At 34.3% G+C, this 18,042-nt stretch overlaps 1 long non-coding RNA gene across 1 annotated transcript in view; it reads right to left on the minus strand.

Moving 5' to 3' along the window:
- LOC138145627 (uncharacterized) overlaps positions 1 to 18,042 on the minus strand; it is a 197,006-nt gene that overhangs the window by 128,754 nt on the left and 50,210 nt on the right. The window lies entirely within an intron of this gene.

Here is an 18,042-nt window from a genome sequence, read left to right on the forward strand (position 1 = left end):
ATGTATGAGTTGTTTATAATTAAACATTGAATTGTGTTACTTACTTGGATAATTTAATGGACCTGTGATCTTATCTATGTGAATTTCCCCTCCCATGAGGCAGATTAAAATCAGTCTACCTTTGCCCATCCTTTGAAGCTGTTTTTCATGCCCTTTCATAAGTAAACATTCCAATTTGCCCAATGTGCTAAATGACTTCTTTTAGATATCATGAAATTGTGTAGATACCAGTGGAGCACATGACCTTTTCATTGATTATTGCTTATATTTCTTGTGTGACCAATTGACTTTTTTTCTAGTTATATGTTATTCTATAATGAATAGCTGCAAGAATTTTACAAACTTCCTTTAGTGCCTCCAAGTTTTTAAAATTCCACTTTTTATTAATAACATTCTATAGATATTCAATGGCTTCAAAGACTGGAACACAGCCTCTGAGTAATGGAAAATGAGTATCACACAGACAGGGAGCAATGGCAAGCAAAATAGTACTTTGTTGCTCGTTTCAGCTATTCAAGTACTTATGAGCCTCACCTTTGATTGTATCAAAAGTCTTTTTTAGAAACAAAATACATTGTGTTGTCCTGAATAGGCCTAAGAAAGTGTGGAAAACTTCCCTACCCTTAATATATTTAAGGAAATTTGAAGACCTTCCCTGACCTTATTAGGCCTAACATCATCACATGGAGCTTAGAGTGGGAGGAGCTTGCAGAAAGAGCAGAACAGGAAGGGTGGAACAGGAAGTGTGGAAAAGGAAGGAGCAGAGCAGAGAAAAGCTCCTGTGGAGCTGGGACTAGGCAGCTCTAAGAGGGAGAATGCATGGAATATTGGCACCCTGTTAATCTGTGTTACTTTTTGAAAGTGAAGAGAGAGAACGTTTGTGATATCAGTACTCTGTCTGTCTCTTCTGTCTGTGTTGATATTACTTTGTCAGAACAAAGCATTCTCTCTGTTGAAAGAGGACTTCATTATTGTTACAGAAGTCCTGGTACTCTATTGTTGATTTGTGTTTCATTTCTTAGACAGAGGCCTTGTCTGTTGCTTTGTGTTACTTTTTCAGACAGAAAGTGAATTAAGAGGATACTGCTGGCAATGTGCATAAATATTGCTGTTACTCTGTTAAGCTTTGTCTTCCTCGAAACAGAAACTTCAAAGACCTTGGAATGGAGCAGTCCCCATAAATTGAAGTATGAAACTAGAGCAAAGAACTGCCTACATGTGAGTATAGGCAAGATTCTTTTAAATCCAGGCAAGAGTTGCTTGCATCCAGGCAAGAGATGGGAGAGCTGCCTATCTGTGAATCCAGGCAAGAGCTGGGAGCAATCAGCCTGTGGAAGAGGAGCCATGGGGTGCTCTGTATAAACTGAAGAAATTGTGATTTACTGTGACCTAGAGATGGATATTTAAGATTAGATGGCCACCTTAATAATAAGTTGTTATGTTATATTGTTATGAATGTTGTACTTTAGTTTCTTGAATATTTTACAGTTTATTGCTGAATAAATAGACAGTTCACTGTACTATATGAGTAGATCCTTAAAGTTATTCATGGCAACAGTCCTCAGGAGAGCTGCTTGTGATTGGATTTATGTGGGAACAGAGAGAGATACATGATGGGGTGGGGATGAATGGTGTAAAACCTATAACCAGTGAGTAACAGTAAAGGAACAAGGGTAAAATATATAATCAGGAAAATGTATAATAGAAAGAGAAAACAGGCTATGGTCAAGTAAAGGTGAGGGATGGCAAGGGGATAGCTGGAATACCATACTGCTCTTGTCACAGCATCAGGACTAAACCAAGAAGGCATGCATATAGCATGTTGGATAGAACCCCCTGTGGAACATATATGATGATATGGACAAGGGTCAAAAAAGTTAAGCAGCTACAGACAGTTTTTGACCTGTAACTTTGGAGGAAACATCAAAATTGATCAGCTCAGATAATCATTTTCTTTGATAACATCCTTTTCGTGCTTTTTCCTGCTTATTTCTCATTGGTATTATGTGGTATTCTACTTATGCCCACAATACACCTCTTCCATTGCTCTTGGATGCTCCTCAATTTTGAGGAACATTGTGAATTGTCAAAATTCAATGATATAAATTCACAAGACGCTACTACAAGGATATTACTGTAAAAACTGACAAAATTTTCTTGAGTGTTTCATAATCAAACATTATATATATATATATATATATATGTGTGTGTGTGTGTGTGTATACACACGTAGTTATGTTTAGATATTTTCTATGTATGTACATATACATATACACATACATATATATACACACAAACATACACATATATAGTATAAAGGTGAAAACTAGTTCACTAAAAATCTTCTGCTGAAATAATAAATCATTCCAATTTTATATAGTTACCTTCAACATTTTTTATTATATTATTCACGTGTGCAAGAAAATATAAGTCCACTAAATGCAAGCACTACTGTATATTATTATTGAATGTAGTAGTAAATCATTCATATCATACTATACAGTGATAGAAAAATCAGCATTTAAATGTACTTCTTCATCATTAATTTACAAAGGAATTCTCCTTATAGGGTTTGGCAAAAAAGTAACTCAATATTTTATTGTTGTAATCTGAGGTGCTATATTCTTTGTTTTCCTTTCTGAACCAACATACAATATTTCAAAGTACATCTCAAAAAACTTTTCATAGAAAAACTGCTGTGTAGTTTTGAACAACTTAAACTTACTATTGTCAAATAATCATCAATTTATAGGATGGAGAAACACAATAATGGAGGGCTTTTTAAAAAGTATTCTTCACTAAGTGCTAGCATTTTATTTAAAACTCAGAATACAAAAAATTGCATCATGTGCAAAGATAGTAGTGACTCTCATGAAAGAACAATAGAATTTCAAGGATTTTTTGTTCACTGTGGGAAACTATGGTCTATTTTAATGGTAAATGACTTTATGAAAAATAGAAATTTTCCACATCTATCAGATAAGTCATGCAACTAAGGTTCAACTGGAGTCTCACATTAGGAAAGTTCTAAGAATTTTATTGTCTAAAATCCAAGAAAGCTCAAGGTAAGTAAAACATTGGATCCATAGTCATATCTTTCACATGTTTATTTGCTTACTTGTTTTGCAGTTAGAGACATTTTTATATTTTATATTATTTACCAAATACTTTTAGAGCAAAGTAACACACACACCAGATAAGTTAAAACACAGAAAAGAAAGTCTCAATGGCCAACGGATATTAAAAGTTTTATTTTAAAATCCTCTATTCGATATTGTCACTCTATTTCAGAGCCTGTGGTTCTCCTAAGTCAGGGTGGGCAGAGAAGCCAGAAGTGAGGACTTGCTATGGTAAATACTCTTCTACCTCTTTGTAGGTTGATGTTGGGAAGTAGTATTGCCAGTAGTATCCCTGCTAGCTGATTTTAATTGACATGATGGTGCAGCAGGATAGGCACCCTTTGAAAGAATACAATAAAATCCCAGTTATTCAGAGGCTTAGCACATCCATGACATTATTCTGTTCTTGAAAATGTTTGTAACAGATATTTTATGAGACTGGATTCATTGACCTCCATAAAGTAAGGCTCAGAGTTTTGTATATTTACTTCCCACTGTCCAATATGAATTTTTATCGATATGAAAATGACTTTTTAAAGCATTTATTGGTGTATTCTTTGCAAGGGATCAAGTCCCTTTGTGCAAAATTTATCTGGATCTTAATCCTACAAATGATATTAAAAAATGTATAGATATTCAAGGGCAGAATCAAAAACTTAGCACAAAATATAAAGACATATAAAACACAAGAAGAGACCCACATAGGACATCATAGAAGGTCATTTGGTATAATGGAAAGATAGCTGGATTTGTACTCATAGTATTAATCTCCTATCTGTCACTTAGTAACAAAATACTCTTAGGTCAGTCACAATCTCTCTGCATCTGGTTTCTAATCATCATCAAAAATAACCTGAAGTTCTATTAGATAATCTTTGAGGTCCCTACCAGTCTTAAATCTTTCTAAGATGCATGTCTGGAATAGCTATTTGGACTGTATTTTATCATTTTTTTATATCCCCGGAGTTTAGTACATGGTAAGTGTTCTATAAAAGTTTATTGACTTCCTTACTGACTGAAATACCTGTAAAAGTTAGTGGCCTTACATGGTTGGGTTGTTCCAGCTGACTTTCACTGACTGTGTATAAATAGTTCCTCAGTTCTGGTTTTGAGCAATTTACTATTAACTGAGTATGCTCAGTCCATTTGTATTCACCACAACTACCTTAATTGTCTTTCCTGCATTTCTGGTCTTAAGTATGCCCAATATTACTTCACAAATTATCAAATGACTCAATCACCCATCATCAAAATATTTAATTTTTTTTCTCTGTATATGACCCTAAAAAGATATGTGGATGTTACTACTATGTATAAGTTAATGTGAATGTACTAAAGTAGAACTGAAATGAACTATACTGTTAGAGTTCTATGCACACAATAACCATTAGTGCCAATTTCTTCATCTGTAAAATGGGCAAATAATAGCTATTTTCCTCTCAAAGTTTTGGGAAAATTTGAAGGTTATAAAAAGCTTTAAAAATATGAAATGGTAGTATTTTGTACCAGCCATAACTTCTGTGCCTTCCTTAACTATAATAATTTTAAAATGAAGTATGTTTTAAATGAAATTGGGTAACCAAGGTAGAAGCATTAAAGGCATGAATAGGAACAATGATAATTTTTTTTCACCTTAAAAACTCTTATTACAACTATCAATTAAAATGATAGGAGAGAACAAATTCAAGATAAACTACAGTGTTAAAAACTGCACCACTCAAGAAGAAAAAGCAAAACATATGTCATTAACTAAAAAAAAAAAAGATAATTTTAACTACATTTTTTTTCTTACACATAGTCAACAGTATGAAGTAGAAAGAATATTGTTTTTTGAGTCAAGATTCTAATTCTTTCTCTGTCACTTATTAACCAACTGGAAGACCTTAATAAGTCACTCAATTACTTTGATGCTCAACTTCTTTGTCTATATAGTAGGGGATTAGATCCAATTATTTCTAAAATTCCATATATACAATAAATGATCTCTTAACAACCAAAAGAACTATTGACCTTTGCCTTTAAGAAGTTTTGCATAAGAAAAAGGACAATGGTTTTCATTTCACCTCTAATAGTACCTGTCAATTAAGGTAATATGTCACCTGACCTCTCTGAGACAATAATAACAACATCTATATTTCTCATCCTGTTTGTTCCCTAGCCATCTTGGCATCAAAAGTTTTCTTCTGAACACTGAGTTCCTGATGGTGACAACCACTGGTTTTTTACCCTTTCTTTTACCCTGTAACAACTTCTGCATTGGAAAAATTTTTTCTTCCAAACAGTGGAATAAAAATAAGAATTCAAAAGTAAATGAACATAAATTCAATGTTGTCCTTCCCCTGATGTAAAAGCAAAAAAGAAACCACTCCTTACTATTAAGTCAATTAACACAGATTATAATTTTGCTCTGGATAAATGAGAGGGTGAAGAAAGGAACAATTTATCTGTGATAAATAGGTCTTAGACTTAATCCAGAGACAATTTGTTTTCACAACAGAAAATACAAATGTTTTTATTGTTCAATTGTTTCAGTCCTGTCTGATTCTCCATGATGCCATTTGGGGTTTTTTTGTCTAAAGCTTGACTGGGCAGGGGGGAGGGGAGGGATTGAAAACTTCTTGGACAGTTTTGAATTTTCAACTTTCCTCTCCCCTCCTCCACTTCTTCCCTTCTGCTGTAAATCAGCATAAAGCCATTTTTAGGAGTCTTTTGAACTCCAACATTGCTGGCAACTTTAGTCCCTCACTTCTTCAATTTGGCATTTGCCAAATAAGGATAGGTGCATTTGAATTGGCCATTCCCCATTTCCTTGTTATTTGCCATTGGGGAAGATTTTCACACCAACCCTTGAGTCCACCTCTCAGCCAATGAGAGAAGGAACAGGAGGTGTGTGGGGGGAGGAGGTTTGACTGCCTTAGGGAATAAATTCTTGTTCTTCCTTTTGTAATGTGCCTCTTCATCAGGGTCAGTCATGGGGAAGAACTCCCTCTTCTCTCAGGGAAGAGAATAAATTCCTGTTCTTATCCTAAGTGTTCTTGATTAGAGTTTGGATGAGGTTTTTCATCACAAATAAGCTCATTTAGCAGATAAGGAAACTGAGAGGATTAAATGACTTGTCTAGTGTCACACAGCTAGTAAGTATCTGAAGCCACATTTGAACTCATGTCTCCCTGGCTTCAGAGTTGGATCTCCTTTTACCTAGCTGCCCTAAAATGCAAACTATAAAAATATCTAGTTATAGATTACATTTTCCACTTCTCATTAAATTAGAATTAACATGAATTTTAGAAATAATTCCCTCTAGTTTGTTGATTATTATGGACTAGTAAAACTGAGGCCAGGAAAATGAAGTCACATAGTAAAACAACAGAACCAAAATTGAAAACCTGGTCATTCATTTTTGACTAGTACATTTTGAACTGAACTAAGCTAAAGAAAGAAGAAAATTATATAATTTCCTTCCTCTTTCCAGAGATGACTTATATCCAACTTACATCCTACCCATGTTTAGGAGGGAGGGGAAGGCAATATCACATTTCCAGTCTTGGGGAGTAACTTAAAAAAGTAGCCAGTAGGGGAAACATTTTTTTTAATGTTGCAAAAATGATTAAGATAGTCCTAGATATACATTTTCAAGGTAATTTCTTCCTAGAATGGTTTATTCTCACTCCTTGTGCTTCATTTTAAAAACGCTTTCATTTGATCATATTCATTGTATGAGAATTGCCTTAGACAAACTGAGGCCCAGGGAATACCTTAATTTAAAAAAGACCAAGGTCATCCATCACATCCCAGATCATTGCTAGTCACCTTGACTTTTGTTTTCTCGCCAGACTTAAATGACTGTAGGAAAGACTGAGGATGACAACTTTCCATAATTCTGCCTCATTTAAATCTAATTCATTCACAAGTTCAAATATCACCTGCATGATGTCAATGGTGCTCTTTGAGAATGAAGGATGAATAACATCCCAACACTTTTTTTATCTAACATTTGTGTAGCATTTTGAGGTTTGCAAAGCACTTTAAAATGCTATTTCATTTTACCTTCACAACACTAGGAGATGCTAGTATTAACTCCATTATACAGAGGAAGGAAATGGAAAAAACAAAGATTAAATGGTTTTTCCAAGGTCTTCCAGCTAAGTAGTATCTAAGGCAAAATTTGAACTCAGGTCTTTCTTACTTCAACTCCAATTCCTTTTCTTTTACTGGGCCAATGAACTTCCATAATAAATGACTCTCAATTATGAATATTTAGAATGAGGGTAATAAAATTAATAGTACATATATTTATTGTTATGAGAATCAAATCAGACAATGTATGAAAAGTTTAATGCTCTATTTACAATTCATGGCAGTCATTGTTGGAAGTGAAGCTATTTTCACATATATACATAAATAAGAGGTTAAGTGCACATTGTAGCTCTGGTTTTGTAATTAAAGTCTTTTCAGTTTGGAAAGACTTGCCAAGAGTAGTTGGAGGAAGAGGGGTAGATAGGAATTAAGGTGAGTAGAACTTCAGGATAATTAGGACGATGACGTCTTTTCCAGAAGCAATGGTATCATTATTTATTTGACTTCTTTTCCCAGAGCAAGAGGTAGAAAATAAATTATGCAAGGGTTCTTGCAATGCAATATCAGGTCATTTGGCAAGATGATATAATGCCTTCATAGGGGCTGCTATCAGAGGCAACTATGTATGAAATATGGTCTAATTTTGTGACAGTAGTCTAGCATTTGTATTTCTGTTGCCTATAGATTGACTTAGAATGTCAGACCTTGACCAAATTAAGCCATCTGAATTTGGGTCCTCCAACTTTCAATTAGTATTCTGTCCCTGGAGTGCTTGATTTCACTCTGGATACACATTCTAGCTATCAATGAGTTTTTTAAAGCAATTGGGATTAAGCAACTTGCCCAAGGATACATGGCCAGTTATTTTGTGTGTGTGTGTGTGTGTTAAGTATCTGAGGCCAGAAGCAATTCCAGGTCCTCCAGACTCCTGGACTGGTGCTCTTACTCACTGTGCCACCTAGCCACCCCTATCAATGAGTTTTCAATTCTATGATTTTAAGAATAGATATAACTCCAAGGAAGCATATGAAAGTTAGAGCTAATAAAGTCACTGTTCTAGAGAAATTTCTACAGCATCAATTGTTTGGGGAAACCCAAAGTTTTCAAGAGCCATTCAATTTCCCTGTGAAACAGGATAAGGCACACTGAAGTGCAAATGAAGTGGTCCTCTTAAACAAAATCCCTGTTAGGAAGCAGAAAAGTACTCCTGCAATATTCCCTAAATCATTCTCAGAAAACAAATTCCTTCAAAGATGCCTGGAAGTTATTTTGTTTGTAATTTTTGTGTGTTTTATTCCTGTATGGTTTGGCATAGACTTTATGAAGTTAAAAAATAAGGAAAATACAAACATAAAACAAGTGCTAACCACTTAATTGTAAAAAAAAATTAACATGGGTAAGGCAATACCAAAACAGGAGTACTGAGAACTTGAGAAAGGTCATCTCTACTGATGAAATTTTTAAAATTCAAGTTATAACTAAAATCAATGAAAGATATACAAGTGAGCATGTAAGGTCTCAGTATCTTCTTTAAAATGTAAAACTTCTATCCAAAATATGTTTTCAGGCATTTTTTTCTCTCTTTCCTTCCTTCTTCCTCTTCTTTTCTTTTTTTTTTTATTCCAGTGGGCCTAGAATCTTTGCTCCCATTGGTAGAATTATTAATATTAGATAGATAAACACAGAGAGAAATGTATATGTGTATGTACATACACATATACAGACACACATACATGGATGCATGCATATGTCATAAAGCATGAAAGTCTGAGAAATATATCTAAGAGATGAAGATAAACACATTTAAATAGACTGGAAACTGACCTGAGTTAAAACCCATTGAAAATCTGTGAACTATTATCATGGTAAGGCTTTATGAATTAGATCATTCATAAAAAGTGTATTTAGCATCCAATGTGATAAAAGTGTGGTTTGATGATGAAATAAATCAAATAATATTATTTAAAATATTTATCAACTTAATGCTAAATTGTACAAAACAAATTATATTGTTGCCAGAGGACATATTAAAATATTTTTCTACATGAGAGGTTAAAACTTTTCATATAGATGTATGCCAATAATTTTAATTATATTTATTTTCCCCAATTACTTTACTATCTACTGTAGTGAGTAGATATGTTTTTACTCATTCACTAATCAGGAAAGATCATCCCTCATGCAAATCCACAGCTATGCAGATTAATTCTTCCAAAGGAGAGAGAATAGATTGTGGAGATCTGCTCTGGTGAATGATGATCCAGATGGAAAGAGGGGGGAAAAAACTGCAGAGAAATCAAAACAAATATATTTATTGAGACACTCATTCAATCAATATTATGACTTCTACATAGTTAAAAATAATATAAAAATATTGTCCCTTTGCAATAATATTCATATTGGATAAAATTATAATTCTATATTTTATTGCAGTATTTGAATTTTTATTGAAGTGCCTTGTCATAAAGCAGTTGCAGTATAGTCATGAATGAAAACATTTAGTAAGCATTTGTTATGACTTAAGCTCAATGATTAAGTAAGCTAGGGAATAGGTTGGCAACCTACAGTCCATATGTCAAATCTAGTCAGTCACCTCCTTTTTTTAATGGCCAGCAACCAAATTTTAGATTTTGTTTTTGTTTTTACACTTTCTAGACATTACAAAACAGATGGTGTTCTATATTTGTTCCAGAGACCATCGTTTGCAAACCCATCATCTAGAGTATCTGCTCAAGAAGGTCCATTTGTTATGAGATGGGTGAGGAGGACTGTCACATTAGTGACCAATTATGGTGAAATTAATGCAGAAAGTGTTTTAAAATTCTTGTGCTTTTTGGTATGGACATTTTTTTGTGTAACATGAAGGTTTCCTGATTAGTTGTACTCTATCTTGCTAAGTTTTAGTTTCAAAATACTGTTATTGTTAGATGATCAATTATTATACATTAAGTTTTCAAAAAACAATTTATGCCATTTCTCTACAATGATGACATTGAATTAGGAAATTATTGGAGGAAAAGTTTAGCACTGTAAATTTTCACGATCTTACAAACCTTAATATCTTCATTTTTATGATACATTGGGAACAAAAATCATAGGATCAAAGATGTAGACCTGGATGGAAATTTTATCAAGTTTTACAGATGGTTTTTATTTTATTTTATTCATGGATTTATGACAGAAAGCAAGATGTTCTTGACATGGCTCCATCTTTATTTCTAGATTTTTATGTAGGTGAAATTCACTGGAAATGTGAGAAACTAAGAATTCTGACTAGCATTAGCATGATAGCTGAGGTGACATCCCAGGATACTGCAGTACATGCCATCTAATTGGGCCCACTAATGAACAGAGTGACTCTGTAGTACCAACTGCTAGCAAACCACCTAGTGAGACAGCAGCTGTCTTTTAAACTTTTAAAACAAAAACAATCACTTTGGAACTAACCCTCCATATTCTTTGTATGCATTGCTTCACTTGTATGCCTACAGGAAAAGTACTAGACTGAATCAAAATGTTTATTTTTATCAAGAGTACAGTACACTGACATCTGATTGCCCTCTTGGTCACTACCTGTGACAAAGGTACTACTTATACTTTAGTGAGTATTAACTCAGCATTACAAACATAATGTGATTTAGATTATGAAAAGAATTAACACACACTTGATCATTTCATTTATGGTTGATCTCTTCTAGAATTCAAAAATCATTGGAATGTTTCCCATATTATTGCTATGTAAACTCAAGCTAATTTTTGTATTCCTCAGCAGGTATATTTTTTTTAATTTGTTTATTTACTTTCAGTTTACAACATTAAGTTCCACAGGGCCTTGAGTTTCCAATTTTCTCTTCCTTCCTCTCCTCCCCCACCATGTCAGCATGTAGTCAAATATAAGATCTACAAATACCTTCACATTAAATATTAGTCAGGAGGTAAAGAAAGATTATAACCAATGGTTTGAAAAATAGGAAAGAGGAAACAAAATAAAACAAGAAAAAAAGAGAGCAAGTAGTTTTCTGCAATCTGCATTCAGACTCTGTACCTCTTTCTCTGGATGTGGATACCTCTTTCCATCATGAGCCTTTTAGAGTTGTCTTATAACCTTACAGCATTGAGAAGAGTTAAGTCTATCAAGGTTAGTTGTCAAACATACTTTGTATCTGTAATTGTGTATAAATTTCTCCTGGTTCTGCTCTTCACACTCAATATCAGTTTATATAACTCTGCAGGTTATTATGAAGTCTGCTCCTCATTTCTTAAAAGACAATAGTATTCCATTACATTCATATACCAGAACTTATTGAGCCATTCTGAATTGATGGGCATCCCCTTATTTCCCATTCTTTGCCACCACAAAAAGAGGAGCTATAAATATTTTTGTACATATGGTTTCTCCTTCGACTTATGTGATCTCTTAGGGATACAACCCTAGAAGTGGTATTGCTGGGTCAAAGGGTATGCACTTATTTATAGCCTTTGAGCATAATTCCAGATTGCTCTGCAGAATGGTTGAATTATTTCACAACTTTATTAACAATGCATTAGTGTTTCATTTTTTCACATCCTCTCTAGAATTTATCATTTTCCTTTTTTTGTTGTCTTAGCCAATCTGGCCAGTGAGATGTGGTACATCAGATTTATTTTGATTTTCATTTCTATAATCAACAGTGATTTAGATCATTTTCTCATATACTTATAGATAGCATTAATTTCCTCCTCTGAAAACTACCCTTTCATATCTTTGAACATTTATCAATTAGGGAATGACTTGCATTCTTATAGATTTGACTCATTTTTTATATTTTAGAAATTAGGCCCTTATCAGAGAAACTAGTTGTAAAAATCTTTCCAAATTTCCCACTTCCCTCTTAATCTTGGTTACATTGACTTTATTTATACAGAATCTTTTCAATTTAATGGTCATTAAAATTATCCATTTTGCATTTTATGATGCTCTCTGCCACTTGTTCCATCAGAAAATCTTCCTTTCTCCATAAATCTGACAGGAAAACTGTTCCTTGCTCTCCCAGATTACTTACAGTATCAGCCTTTATACCTAGATCATGTATCTATTTAGACTTGCTTTTATTATAAATTTTAGATATTGTTCTATGCCTAGTTTCTGCCATAGTATATTCCAGTTTTCTAGGCAGTTTTTGTCAAATCTTATCCCTAAAGTTCTTATCTCCAAAACTGGGGTCTTAGGGTTTATCAAACAGTAGATTACTATGCTCATTGACTGCTGAATATTGTGTACACAATCTATTCCACTGATCCACTACTCTGTTCCTCAGCCAGTACCAAGTAGTTTTGGTGCCTGCTGATTTATAATACAGATTAAAATCTGATATGGCTAGGCCACCTTACTTAGCATTTCTTTTCATTAATTCCCTTGATATTCTGGAACTTTCATCATTCCAAATGAATTTTGCTACTATTTTTCTACCTCTACAAAGTGATTTTTTGGTAGATTAATTGGTATGAAAGTCAACATGTAATTTAATTTAGGTAAAAGTATCATTTTTTATTATATTAGCCCAACAAAGCCATGAGCAACTGATATTTTTTTTCCTGTTCATTAGATATGACTTTATTTGTGTTGAAAGTGTTTTGTCATTGTGTTCATATAGGTCCTGGTTTCATTTTGACAAGTAGATTCTGATATATTTTATAATGTCTACAATAACTTTCAATGGAATTTCCCTCTCTATCTCTTGCTTTTGGATTTCCTTAGAAACATATAGGAATGTAAAGAATTTATGTGGGTTTATTTTATATCCTAAAACTTTGCCAAATTTACTTACAGTCTCAAGTAGTTTTTTACTAGATTCTCTAAGTATATCATCACATCATCTGCAAAGAGTGATAGCTTTGTCTCACCTTTGTCTAATTTGTTTCCTTTGATTTCTTTTTCTTTTCCTATTGCTATGGCTAACATTTCTATTATGAGATTGAATAAGAGGGGTGATAGTGAAAAAAAAGAGGGGTGATCATGGATATCCTTGTTTCACTCCTGATCTTATTGCAAAAGCTTCTAGATTATACCCATTATATGTAATATTGCTGATGGCTTCAAATAGATGCTACCTATTATTTTAAGGAAGACTCCATTTTTTCCCATACCTCTAGTGTTTTTAATAGGAATGGATGTTGTATTTTGTCAAAAGCCTTTTCTACATCTGTTGATATAACCATATGGTTTCTGCTACTCTTATTGTTGATATGATCTATTATGCTGACATTTTTACTAAAATTAAACCATCCTTGCAATCCTGTAATAAATCCTACCTGATAAAAGTGTATTATCCTTGTGATAAGGTACTGTAGTCTTTCAGCTAATATTTTATTTAAAATTTTTGCATCTATATTCATGAGGGAAATTGGTGCATAATTTTCTTTCTTTGTTTTTCATCTTCCTGATTTAGGTATCAGTACCATATTTGTGCCATAAAAAGAATTTGGCAGGACTCCTTCTTCACTAATTTTCCCAAATAGTTTGTAGAGTATTGGAATCAATTGTTCTTTAAATGTTTCATGGAATTCACTATTAAATCCATCCAGTCCCAGAGATTTTTTCCTAGGGACTTCACTGATACTTTTTTTATGTCTTTTTCTGAGATGAGGTTATTTAAGTAATTTACTTCCTCTTCGCTTAATCTGGGTAATTTATATTTTTGCAAATATTAAACCATTTCACTAAGATTGTCAAATTTATGTGTATACGACTTGGAGAATGATTCCTAATTATTGTTCAAGTTATTCTTCATTGCAGGTAGTTTCATCCTTTTCATTTTTGATAGCATGATTTCGTTTTCTTGTTTCTATTTTTTATCATATTGACTAAGGGTCTTTAAAATTTATTGTTTTTTCATAAAACCAACTCTTCTTTTTATTTATTAATTCAAAAGATCCTTAATTTCAACTTTATTATTCTCTCCTTTGGTTTTCATAACTTCTATTTTAATGTTTAACTGGTGATTATAAATTTGTATTTATCTAGCCTTTACAATCACATGCCCAATTCATTGACCTCCACTTTCTCTAATTTATTTATGTATGCACTCACAGATATAAAATTTCCCCTAAGAACTGCCTTTGCTGCATCCTACATATTGGGATGTTGGCATGTTGGTATGTTGATATGGTGTCTCATTATTGTCATTCTCTTGAAAGTAGTTACTGATAGTCTCTGTAATTTCATGTTTGACCCACTCCTTGTTTTCTTTAAATTTCTTTATTTTGTTTTCAAAATTCATTTCCACAAGATTTTGAGTTACAATTTTTTCTTTCCCCATATTTTTCTCCTTTGACCCTATCCCTTTTCAGAAATGTTTGCTTCTAACTACCCTCTCACCCAATCTGCCTTCCCTTCTATCCACCCCCCTCTTATCTTCTTTTTCTCTATTTTCCTGTAGGGTAAGATGCCCTATTGAGTGTGTATGTTATTCCTTCCTTAGGCCAAATTCAATGAGCTTCAGGTTGTACCATTCCCTTTTACCTTCCTGATTTTCCCCTCTATCATAACAGTTTTCTCTTACCTCTTTTATATGAGATAATTTACACTAATCTATTGTTCCCTTCCTTCTTCTCAAAATAAATTCCTCTCTCACTTCTTAATTTTATTTTTAGATATCATCTTTTCATATTCAACTTATCCTGTGCCCACTGTCCATGTATACAAAAACATAAAATGTTCACACACACACACATATATATATATATATATTTGTACATACATACCTACTCCTATACAAACACACACACACATGACCACATACACACACACACACACACACACACATATATATTCCCTTCAACTGTCTTCGTGCTGAGAAATGTCTTATGAGTTACAATTATTGTTTTTCCATGTGGGACTGTAAATAGTTCAACTTTAATAAGTCCATTATGATGTCTTTTTCCTGCTTACTGTCTCATGCTTCTACCATGTTTCCCTGATAATAAGACCTATACCGAAAATAAGCCCTCCCCTTACTGTGTAAGATTCCTCTAAAATAAGCCCTCCCCCGAAAATAAGCCCTATTGAGATTGCTACTTTAGTGAAGGTGATCCTCTGCGCTACACGCTACATTACGGTACCCTCTGTATGCACCACCCCCCCCCTTCCCCGGGTGAAACGCACGCTGCGCTCTGAGCTGCATCCAATCAGAGATGCAGCAGTGAGCGCGTCATCCTGTTCTTCCCCAGTGATTTGCTTGCTGGCGCCATTGAGAGCAGTGCCTCGGAGGAGAGCTGAGGCAGGACAACATAAGCCCTCCCCTGAAAATAAGCCCTCTGGTGTTTTTCGTTCCAAAAAAATTAATACGACAGTGTCTTATTATTGGGGAAACACAGTATTGCTTCTTGTATTTGAAAGTCTAATTTTCTGTTCAGCTCTTTTTTTTTTTTCCTTAAGGATGTTTGAAAGTCCTATATTTCATTGAATGAACACATTTTTCTCTGTAGCATTATACTTGATTATGTTGGGTAGGTGATTCTTGGTTTTAGTCCTAGCTCCTTTAACATCTGGAATATCATCTTCCAAGTCTTTTGATCCCTTAAGATAGAAGCTGCTAAGTCTTGTTTTATCCTGAGTGTGTTTCCACAATTCTCAAATTGTTTCTTCCTGACAGTTAGTAATATTTTCTCCTTGACCTGAGAACTCTGGAATTTGTCTGTATCTTTTTCAAGAGGTCATCAGTGAATTCTTTCAATATCTATTTTGCACTCTGTTTCTAGGATATAAGGGCAATTTTGCTTGATAATTTCTCTAAAGATGGTGTCCAGGCTATTTTTTTATCATGATTTTCAGGTAGTCCAATAATTTCTAAATTTTTTTTCTCCTGGATCTATTTTCCAGGTCAGTGGTTTTTCCAATGCGGTATTTCATGTTGTCTACTTTTTTTTCATTTATTTGGATCTGTTTTTTATGTTGATTTCTCATAAAGGTATTACTTTCCAATTTCTTCAGTCTAATTTTGAATGAGTTATTCTCTTCAGTTACTTTTTGAAATTTCTTTTCCATCTGGCAAATTTGGCTTATTAAAGCATTCTTCCCCTCATTGGCTTTTTGGGCCTCTTTTGCCATTAGAATTAGTCTATTTTTTAAGGTGTTAAATTCTTCACTTTATTTTTCAGTGTCCTTTAGCAGTGTGTTGACTAGCTTTTCATGATTTTCTTACATCATTCTCATTTCTCTTCCAAAATTTTCCTCCACTTCTCTTGCTTGACTAACAAAATCCTTCTTGAGCTCCTCTATGGCTTTTAAGGAATTCATATTTTTCTTGGAGATTTTTGATTTAGGGGTTCTGAGTTTAATGTCTTTCTTCCACTCCATGTTTTGATCCTTTTTGTCCCCAAAAGTGGATTCTATCATCTGTTTGTGCTTCAGTTGCTTTTTCAGATTTGCAGACAATTACTTGAATTTTGACCTTTTTGCCTCAGTAGAACACTGCTTCCAGAATGGAGAGAGCTTTGTCCCAAAGCACTGATGTTTTCACAGTGGCAAAGGTATTAGATGGGTACCCTATCTACAGCCCTGACATGCTATGGTTCACTAGTCACATACCCCAGGACCACCATGTAAGACTGTGATCCAGATCCAAGCAGGTCAAAGAACGAGTGATTCCCCTTTGAATCTTTGCTTGTTCCCCCTACAATGTGCAAGCCAGGAGCTACAGAAGCAGTCACACAGCAGTGGCTGCACCCACCACATCTCCTCCCCTTCTCGCTCCATGAGTTGCAGCTAGACAGCACTCTTTTATCCTCCCCTGGACCAATCAAGTTCCACACTGATATTTTATTTTGTCTTTGGCATTTATGGACTGAGAAGTCAGGAAACCACTACAGCTGCTGGTGGTTTACTCTCCTGCAGTCTGCTCTTGTGTTTATAGGGGACACCCTGGGGCTAAAAACATGGCTCAAGTGGCAGTGCCCTCAGCTCCCAGCTTGCTGTGATGGACCTTTTTTGCTGCCCTGCCAGGATTCCTTCAGCTGGAGATTTGTTTCTTTCTATCACTTCATGGGTTCTGTAACTCTGAATTTTTTTTTACTCACTTTTTAAATGTATTGGAGGAGGTGGAAGCTGGAAGTACTCTTTCTGCTCTGGCATCTTGGCTCTGCCCCCCTGACCCACTCATTCTTTAGGATTAAATCGTTTAGTTTCCAATTAATTTTAGTCTGTCTTTCCATGGACCTTTATTGCATATGATTTTTACTCTATCAAGATCTGAGAAGGATGCATTTTATATTTCTGCCTTTCTGCACCAAATTGTGAGGATTTTATGCCCTAGTACATGGTTGATTTTTGTGTGTGTGCGATTTACCACTGAGAAGAACGCATATTTCTATTTGTCCACATTTAGTTTTTTTTCCAGAGATCTATCATATCTCACCTCTCTAAAATTCTACTCATCTCCTTAACTTCTTTCTTGTTTATTTTGAGGTTAGATTTATCAGTTTCAGAGAGGGGGAGATTGAGGTTCCCCACTAGTATAGTTTTGTTATTTCTTCCTTTTATTCCCTTTACTTGTCATCTAGGAATCTGGATGCTATACCACTTGGTGCCTATATGTTAAGTTATGATATTGCTTCATGCTTTATGGTACCTTTTAACAGGATAGAGTTTCCTTCCTTATCTCTTTTTTTTTTTTGCTTTTTTTTTTGGAGGGGCAATTGGGATTAAGTGAGTTGCCCAAGGTCATATGGCTAGTTTTGTGTGTGTGTGTGTGTGTGTGTGTGTGTTTTGTGTATGAGGCTGGATTTGAACTCAGGTCCTCCTGACTCCAGGGCCAGTGCTCTATTCACTGCACCATCTAGCGCCCCCTGCCCCTTATCTCTTTTAATT

The sequence above is a fragment of the Petaurus breviceps genome, unplaced genomic scaffold (genome assembly GCF_028583685.1).
Source record: "Petaurus breviceps papuanus isolate PSGF00001 unplaced genomic scaffold, PetGlider_PUasm1.0 90743, whole genome shotgun sequence".
Classification (NCBI taxonomy): domain Eukaryota; kingdom Metazoa; phylum Chordata; class Mammalia; order Diprotodontia; family Petauridae; genus Petaurus; species Petaurus breviceps.